Raw genomic sequence first — 9,912 nt, 5'->3', positions numbered from 1 at the left:
ACTCCTTCCCATTGACTCCCATTCTACAGATACCCACTGGATCAAACTCCTTCCCATTCACTCCCATTGTTCAGAATCCCAATGGACCAAAATCCTTCCCAATCACTCCCATTCTACAGATTCCCAATGGATCAAACTACTTCCCAATGGATCAAACTCCATCGCAATCACTGCCATTCTACAGATTCCCAATGGATCAAACTCCTTCCCAATCACTCCCATTCTGCAGATTCCCAATGGATCAGAAAACCTTCCAATCACTCCCACTGTACAGATTCAGAGTGGGCCAAACTGCTTCCCAATCACTCCCATTGTACAGAATTCCAATGGATCAAACTCCTGCCCATTCACGCCCATTGTACAGAATCCCAATGGACCAAACTCTGCAGTCACTTCAATTCTACAGATTCCCAATGAATCAAACACGTTCCCATTCACTTCCATTGTACAGAATTCCAATTTTTTCAAACTCCTTACCAATCATTCCCATTCTACAGATTTCCAATGGATCAAACTCCTTCCCAATCCGATTCTACAGATTCCCAATGGATCAAACTCCTTCCCATTTACTCCCATTCTACAGAATCCCAATGGACCAAACTCCTTCCCATTCACTCCCATTGTACAGAATCCCAATGAAACAAACTCCTTCCCATTCATTCCCATTCTACAGATTCCCAATGGTTTAACTCCTTCCCAATCACACCCATTCTACAGATTCCCAATGGATGAAACTCCTTCCAAATCACTTCCGTTGTAGATTCCCAATGGACAAAACTCCTTCCCATTCACTCCCATTGCACAGAATCCCAATCGACCAGACTCCTTCTATTCACTCCCATTGTACAGAATCCCAATGGATCAAACTCCTTCCCAATCACTCTCATTGTACAGAATCCCAGTGGATCAAACTCCTTCCCAATCACTCCCATTCTACAGATTCCAAATGGATCAAACTCCTTCCCAATCACTCCCATTCTACAGATTCCAAATGGATCAAACTCCTTCCCAATCACTCCCATTCTGCAGATTCCCAATGGTTCAAACACCTTCCCAATCACTCCCACTGTACAGTTTCAGAGTGGGCCAAACTCCTTCCCATTCACTCCCATTCTACGGATTCCCAATGAATCAAATTCCTTCCCAATCACTCCCATTCTACAGCATCCAAATTGAACAAATTCCTTCCTATTCACTTCCATTGTATAGATTCCCAATGGGCCAAACTCCTACCAATTCACGCCCATTGTACAGAATCCCAATGGACCAAACTCCGCAGTCACTTCAATTCTACAGATTCCCAATGAATCAAACTCCTTCCCATTCACTTCCATTGTACAGAATTCCAATTTTTTCAAAATCCTTCCCAATCTTTCCCATTCTACAGATTCCCAATGGATCAAACTCCTTCCCATTTACTCCCATTCTACAGAATCCCAATGGACCAAACTCCTTCCCATTCACTCCCATTGTACAGAATCCCAATTGACCAAACTCCTTCCCATTCACTCCCATTGTACACAATCCCAATGAACCAAACTCCTTCCCATTCGTCAGATTCCCAATGGTTTAACTCCTTCCCAATGACACCCATTCTACAGATTCCCAATGGATGAAACTCCTTCCCATTCACTCCCATTGCACATAATCCCAATGGACCAAACTCCTTCCCATTCACTCCCATTCTACAGATTCCCAATGGATCAAACTCCTTCCCATTCACTTCCATTGTACAGAATTCCAATGTATCAAACTCCTTCCCAATGACTCCAATTCTACAGATTCCCAATAGGTCAAACTCCTTCCCAATCACTCCCATTCTGCAGATTCCCAATGGATTAATCTCCTTCCCAATCACTCGCATCCTACAGATCCCCAATGGATCAAACTCCTTCCCAATCACCCCCATGCTACAAATTCCTAATGGATCAAACTCCTTCCCAATCACTCCCATTCTACAAATTCCCAATGGATCAAACTCCTTCCCAATCACTCACATTGTAAAGAATTCCAATGGATCAAACTCCTTCTCATTCACTCACATTGTACAGAATCCCAATGGACCAAACTCCTTCACAGTCACTTCAATTCTACAGATTCCCAATGGATCAAATCCTTCCCATTCACTTCCATTGTACAGAATTCCAATGCATCAAACTCCTTCCCAATCACTCGCATTCGAGATTCCCAATGGATCAAACTCCTTCCCAATCACTCCGATTCTACAGATTCCCAATGGATCAAACTCCTTCCCAATGACTCCCATTCTTCGGATTCCCAGTGGATCAAACTCCTTCCCAATCATTCCCATTCTACAGCATCACAATGGAACAAACTCCTTCCCATTCACTTCCATTGTACAGATTCCCAATGGACCGAACTGCTTCCCATTCACTCCCATTGTACAGAATCCCAATGGACCAAACTCCTTCCCATTCACTCCCATTGTACAGAATCCCAATGGATCAAAATCCTTCCCATTCACTCCCATTGTACAAAATCCCAATGGACCAAACTCCTTCCCATTCACTCCCATTGTACACAATTCCAATGGGCAAAACTCCTTCCCATTCATCCCATTGTACAGAATCCAAATGGACCAAACTCTTTCCCATTCACTCCCATTGTACAGAATCCCAATGGATCAAACTCCCTCCCAATCACTCCCATTGTACAGAATCCCAATGGATCAAATTCCTTCCCATTCACTCCCATTGTACAGACTGCCAATGGAACAAACTCCTTTCCAATCACTCCCGTTCTGCAGATTCCCAATGGATCAAATTCCTTCCCAATCACTCACATTCTACAGAATCCAAAAGGATCAAACTCCTTCCCAATCACTCCCATTGTACAGAATCCCAATGGATCAAACTCCTTCCCAATCAGTCCCATTGTACAGAATCCCAATGGATCAAACTCCTTCCCAATCAGTCCCATTGTACAGAATCCCAATGGATCAAACTCCTTCCCAATCACTCCCATTGTACAGAATCCCAATGGATCAAACTCCTTCCCAATCACTCGCATTGTACAGAATCCCAATGGATCAAAGTCCTTCCCATTGACTCCCATTCTACAGAATCCCAATGGACCAAACTCCTTCCCATTCACTCCCATTGTACAGAATCCCAATGAAACAAACTCCTTCCCATCCATTCCCATTCTACAGATTCCCAATGGTTTAACTCCTTCCCAATCACACCCATTCTACAGATTCCCAATGGATGAAACTCCTTCCAAATCACTTCCGTTGTAGATTCCCAATGGACAAAACTCCTTCCCATTCACTCCCATTGCACAGAATCCCAATCGACCAGACTCCTTCTATTCACTCCCATTGTACAGAATCCCAATGGATCAAACTCCTTCCCAATCACTCTCATTGTGCAGAATCCCAGTGGATCAAACTCCTTCCCAATCACTCCCATTCTACAGATTCCAAATGGATCAAACTCCTTCCCAATCACTCCCATTCTGCAGATTCCCAATGGTTCAAACACCTTCCCAATCACTCCCACTGTACAGTTTCAGAGTGGGCCAAACTCCTTCCCATTCACTCCCATTCTACGGATTCCCAATGAATCAAATTCCTTCCCAATCACTCCCATTCTACAGCATCCAACTTGAACAAATTCCTTCCTATTCACTTCCATTGTATAGATTCCCAATGGGCCAAACTCCTACCAATTCACGCCCATTGTACAGAATCCCAATGGACCAAACTCCGCAGTCACTTCAATTCTACAAATTCCCAATGAATCAAACTCCTTCCCATTCACTTCCATTGTACAGAATTCCAATTTTTTCAAAATCCTTCCCAATCTTTCCCATTCTACAGATTCCCAATGGATCAAACTCCTTCCCATTTACTCCCATTCTACAGAATCCCAATGGACCAAACTCCTTCCCATTCACTCCCATTGTACAGAATCCCAATTGACCAAACTCCTTCCCATTCACTCCCATTGTACACAATCCCAATGAACCAAACTCCTTCCCATTCGTCAGATTCCCAATGGTTTAACTCCTTCCCAATGACACCCATTCTACAGATTCCCAATGGATGAAACTCCTTCCCATTCACTCCCATTGCACATAATCCCAATGGACCAAACTCCTTCCCATTCACTCCCATTCTACAGATTCCCAATGGATCAAACTCCTTCCCAATCACTCCCATTCTACAGATTCCCAATGGATCAAACTCCTTCCCAATCACTCCCATTCTACAGATTCCGAATGGATCAAACTCCTTCCCAGTCACTCCCATTCTACAGATTCCGAATGGATCAAACTCCTTCCCATTCACTTCCATTGTACAGAATTCCAAAGTATCAAACTCCTTCCCAATGACTCCAATTCTACAGATTCCCAATAGGTCAAACTCCTTCCCAATCACTCCCATTCTGCAGATTCCCAATGGATCAAACTCCTTCCCAATCACTCTCATTGTACGGAATCCCAATGGATTAATCTCCTTCCCAATCACTCGCATCCTACAGATCCCCAATGGATCAAACTCCTTCCCAATCACCCCCATTCTACAAATTCCTAATGGATCAAACTCCTTCCCAATCACTCCCATTCTACAAATTCCCAATGGATCAAACTCCTTCCCAATCACTCACATTGTAAAGAATTCCAATGGATCAAACTCCTTCTCATTCACTCACATTGTACAGAATCCCAATGGACCAAACTCCTTCGCAGTCACTTCAATTCTACAGATTCCCAATGGATCAAATCCTTCCCATTCACTTCCATTGTACAGAATTCCAATGCATCAAACTCCTTCCCAATCACTCGCATTCGAGATTCCCAATGGATCAAACTCCTTCCCAATCACTCCGATTCTACAGATTCCAATGGATCAAACTCCTTCCCAATGACTCCCATTCTTCGGATTCCCAGTGGATCAAACTCCTTCCCAATCATTCCCATTCTACAGCATCACAATGGAACAAACTCCTTCCCATTCACTCCCATTGTACAGAATCCCAATGGATCAAAATCCTTCCCATTCACTCCCATTGTACAAAATCCCAATGGACCAAACTCCTTCCCATTCACTCCCATTGTACACAATTCCAATGGGCAAAACTCCTTCCCATTCATCCCATTGTACAGAATCTAAATGGACCAAACTCCTTCCCAATCACTCCCATTGTACAGATTCCCAATGGACCAAACTCCTTCCCATTGACACCCATTGTACAGAATCCCAATGGACCAAACTCCTTCCCAATCACTCTCGTTGTACAGAATCCCAATGGATCAAACTCCTTCTCAATCACTCCCATTGTACAGATTCCCAATGGAATAAACTCCTTCCAATTCACTCCCATTCCACAGATTTCCAATGGACCAAACTCCTTCCCATTGTACAGAATGCCAATGGATCAAACTCCTTCCCATTCACTCCAATTCTGCAGATTCCCAATGGATCAAACTCCTTCCCAATCACTCCCACTGTACAGATTCCCAGTGATCCAAATTCCTTCCCAATCACTCCCATTCTGCAAATTCCCAATGGATCAAACTCCTTCCCAATCACTCCCATTCTGCAAATTCCCAATGGATCCAACTCCTTCCCAATCACTCCTATTGTACAGATTTCCAATGGACCAAACTCCTTCCCAATCACTCCCATTGTGCAGATTCCCAATGGATCAAACTTCTTCCCAATCACTCCCACTGTACAGATTCCCAGTGGGCCAATCTCCTTCCCAATCACTCCCATTCTGCAGGTTCCCAATGGATCAAATTCCTTCCCAATCAATCCCATTCTACAGATTCCCAATGGCTCAAACTCCTTCCCAATCACTCTCGTTCTACAGAATCCAAATGGATCAAACTCTTTCCCAATCTCTCCCATTGTACAGATTCCCAATGAACCAAATTCCTTCCAATTGACACCCATTGCACAGAATCACAATATATCGAACTCCTTCCCATTCACTCCCATTGTACAGAATCCCAATGGATCAAACTCCTTCCCATTCACTTCCATTCTACAGATTCCCAATGGAATAAACTCCTTCCGATTCACACCCATTCTACAGATTCCGAATGGATCAAACTCCTTCCCATTCCACAGATTGCCAATGGATCAAACTCCTTCCCAATCACTCCCATTGTACAGAATGCCAATGGAACAAACTCCTTCCCAATCACTCCCATTCTGCAGATTCCCAATGGATCAAACTCCTTCGCAATCACTCCCACTGTACAGATTCCCAGTGGGCCAAATTCCTTCCCAATCAGGACCATTCTGCAAATTCCCAATGGATCAAACTCCTTCCCATTCACTCCCATTGTACAGAATCCCAACGGATCAAACTCCTTCCCATTCACTTCCATTGTACAGAATCACAATGGATCAAACTACTTCCCAATCACTCGCATTGCACAGAATCCCAACGGATCAAATTCCTTCCCATTCACTCCCATTCTACAGAATCCCAATGGATCAAACTCCTTCCCAATCACTCCCATTCTACAGATTCCCAATGGATCAAACTCCTTCCCATTCACTCCCATTGTACAGAATCACAATGGATCAAACTCCTTCCCAATCACTCCAAATCTACAGATTCCCAATGGATCAAACTCCTTCCCATTCACTCCCATTCCACAGATTCCCAATGGATCAAACTCCTTCCCATTCACTCCCATTCCACAGATTCCCAATGGATCAAACTCCTTCCCAATCACTCACATTCTACAGATTCTCAATAGGTCAAACTCCTTCCCATTCACTCCCATTCCACAGATTCCCAATGGATCAAACTCCTTCCCAATCACTCCAAATCTACAGATTCCCAATGGATCAAACTCCTTCCCAATGACTCTCATTCTGCAGATTCCCAATGGATCGAACTCCTTCCCAATAACTCCCACTGTACAGATTCCCATTGGGCCAAATTCCTTCCCAATCACTCCCATTCTGCAAATTCCCAATGGATCAAACTCCTTCCCAATCACTCCCATTCTGCAAATTCCCACTGGGTCCAACTCCTTCACAATCACTCATATTGTGCAGATTTCAAATGGACCAAACTCCTTCCCATTGACTCCCATGGTACAGATTTCCAATGGAACAAACTCCTTCCCAATCACTCCCACTGTACAGATTCCCAGTGGGCCAAATTCCTTCCCAATCAGGACCATTCTGCAAATTCCCAATGGATCAAACTCCTTCCCATTCACTCCCATCGCACAGAATCCCAATGGAACAACCTCCTTCCCATTCACTTCCATTGTACAGAATCACAATGGATCAAACTGCTTCCCATTCACTCGCATTGTACAGAATCCCAACGGATCAAATTCCTTCCCATTCACTCCCATTCTACAGAATCCCAATGGATCAAACTCCTTCCCAATCACTCCCATTCTACAGATTCCCAATGGATCAAACTCCTTCCCATTGACTCCCATTGTACAGAATCCCAATGGATCAAACTCCTTCCCATTCACTCCCATTGTACAGAATCCCAATGGATCAAACTCCTTCCCAATCACTCCCACTGTACAGAGTCCCAGTGGGCCAAACTCCTTCCCAATCACTCCTATTCTGCAGATTCCCAATGGATCAATCTCCTTCCCAATCACTCCCATTCTGCAGATTCCCAATGGATCAAATTCCTTCCCAATCACTCACATTCTACAGAATCCAAACGGACCAAACTCCTTCCCAATCACTCCCATTGTACAGATTCCCAATGGATCAAACTTCTTCCCAATCACTCCCACTGTGCAGATTCCCAGTGGGCCAATCTCCTTCCCAATCACTCCCATTCTGCAGATTCCCAATGGATCAAACTCCTTCCCAATCACTCCCATTCTACAGAATTCCAATGGGTCAAATTCCTTCCCAATCAATCCCATTCTACAGATTCCCAGTGGCTCAAACTCCTTCCCAATCACTCCCATTGTACAGATTCCCAATGGACCAAACTCCTTCCCATTGATCCCCATTGTACAGAATCCCAATGAACCAAACTCCTTCCCATTCACTCCCATTGTACAGAATCCCAATGGAACAAACTCCTTCCCAATCAGTCCCATTGTACAGAATCACAATATATCAAACTCCTTCCCATTCATTTCCATTCTACAGAATCCCAATGGACCAAACTCCTTCCCATTCACTTCCATTCTGCAGAATCCCAATGGAATAAACTCCTTCCCAATCACTCCCATTCTGCAGATTCCCAATGGATCAAACTCCTTCCCAATCACTCCCACTGTACAGATTCCCAGTGGGCCAAACTCCTTCCCAATGACTCCCATTCTGCAGATTCCCAATGGATCAAACTGCTTCGCAATCACTCCCACTGTACAGAATCCCAGTGGGCCAAATTCCTTCCCAATCAGTACCATTCTGCAAATTCCCAATGGATCAAACTCCTTCCCATTCACTCCCATTGTACCGAATCCCAATGGATCAAACTCCTTCCCATTCACTCCCATTGTACAGAATCCCAATGGATCAAACTCCTTCCCAATCACTCCCATTCTAAAGATTCCCAATGGATCAAACTCCTTCCCATTCACTCCCATTGTACAGAATCCCAATGGATCAAACGCCTTCCCATTCGCTCTCATTGTACAGATTCCCAATGGATCAAACTCCTTCCCATTCACTCCCATTCCAGATTCCCAATGGATCAAACTCCTTCCCAATCACTCCAATTCTACAGATTCCCAATGGATCAAACTCCTTCCCATTCACTCCCATTCCACAGATTCCCAATGGATCAAACTCCTTCCCAATCACTCCAATTCTACAGATTCCCAATGGATCAAACTCCTTCCCAATGACTCCCATTCTGCAGATTCCCAATGGATCGAACTCCTTCCCAATAACTCCCACTGTACAGATTCCCAGTGGGCCAAATTCATTCCCAATCACTCCCATTCCACAGATGCCCAATGGATCAAACTCCTTCCCAATCACTCCAATTCTACAGATTCCCAATGGATCACACTCCTTCCCAATGACTCCCATTCTCCAGATTCCCAACGGATCGAACTCCTTCCCAATCACTCCCACTGTTCCGATTCCCAGTGGGCCAAATTCCTTCCCAATCACTCCCATTCTACAGAATCCCAATGGACCAAACTCCTTCCCAAACACTCCCATTGTACAGAATCCCACTGGATCAAACTCCTTCCCATTCACTCCCATTGTACAGAATCCCACTGGATCAAACTCCTTCCCAATCACTCGCATTATACAGAATCCCAGTGGATCAAACTCCTTCCCAATCACTCGCATTGTACAGAATCCCAATGGGCCAAACTCCTTCCCAATCACTCCCATTCTACAGAATCCCAATGGATCAAACTCCTTCCCATTGACACCCATTGTACAGAATGCCAATGGACCAAACTCCTTCCCATTCACTCCCATTGTACAAAATCAAAATGGAATAAATTCCTTCCCAATCACTCCCATTGTACAAAATCAAAATGGAATAAATTCCTTCCCATTCACTCCCATTGTACAAAATCAAAATGGAATAAATTCCTTCCCAATCACTCCCATTGTACAGATTCCCAATGGACCAAACTCCTTCCCATTGACACCCATTGTACAGAATGCCAATGGACCAAACTCCTTCCCATTCACTGCCATTGTACAGAATCCCAATGGATCAAACTCCTTCCTTATCACTCCCATTGCACAGAATCCCAATGGAACAACCTCCTTCCCATTCACTTCCACTGTACAGAATCACAATGGATCAACCTCCTTCCCAATTTCTCGAATTGTACAGAATCACAATGGATCAACCTCCTTCCCAATTTCTCGCATTGTACAGAATCCCAACCGATCAAACTCCTTCCCAATCACTCCCATTCTACAGATTCCCAATGGATCAAACTCCTTCCCATTCACTC

The sequence above is a fragment of the Somniosus microcephalus genome, unplaced genomic scaffold, assembly GCF_052327205.1.
Source record: "Somniosus microcephalus isolate GS21.2 unplaced genomic scaffold, FLI_Smic_1.0 unresolved_chr1, whole genome shotgun sequence".
Classification (NCBI taxonomy): Eukaryota; Metazoa; Chordata; class Chondrichthyes; order Squaliformes; family Somniosidae; genus Somniosus; species Somniosus microcephalus.
This window is presented reverse-complemented; position numbering follows the sequence as displayed.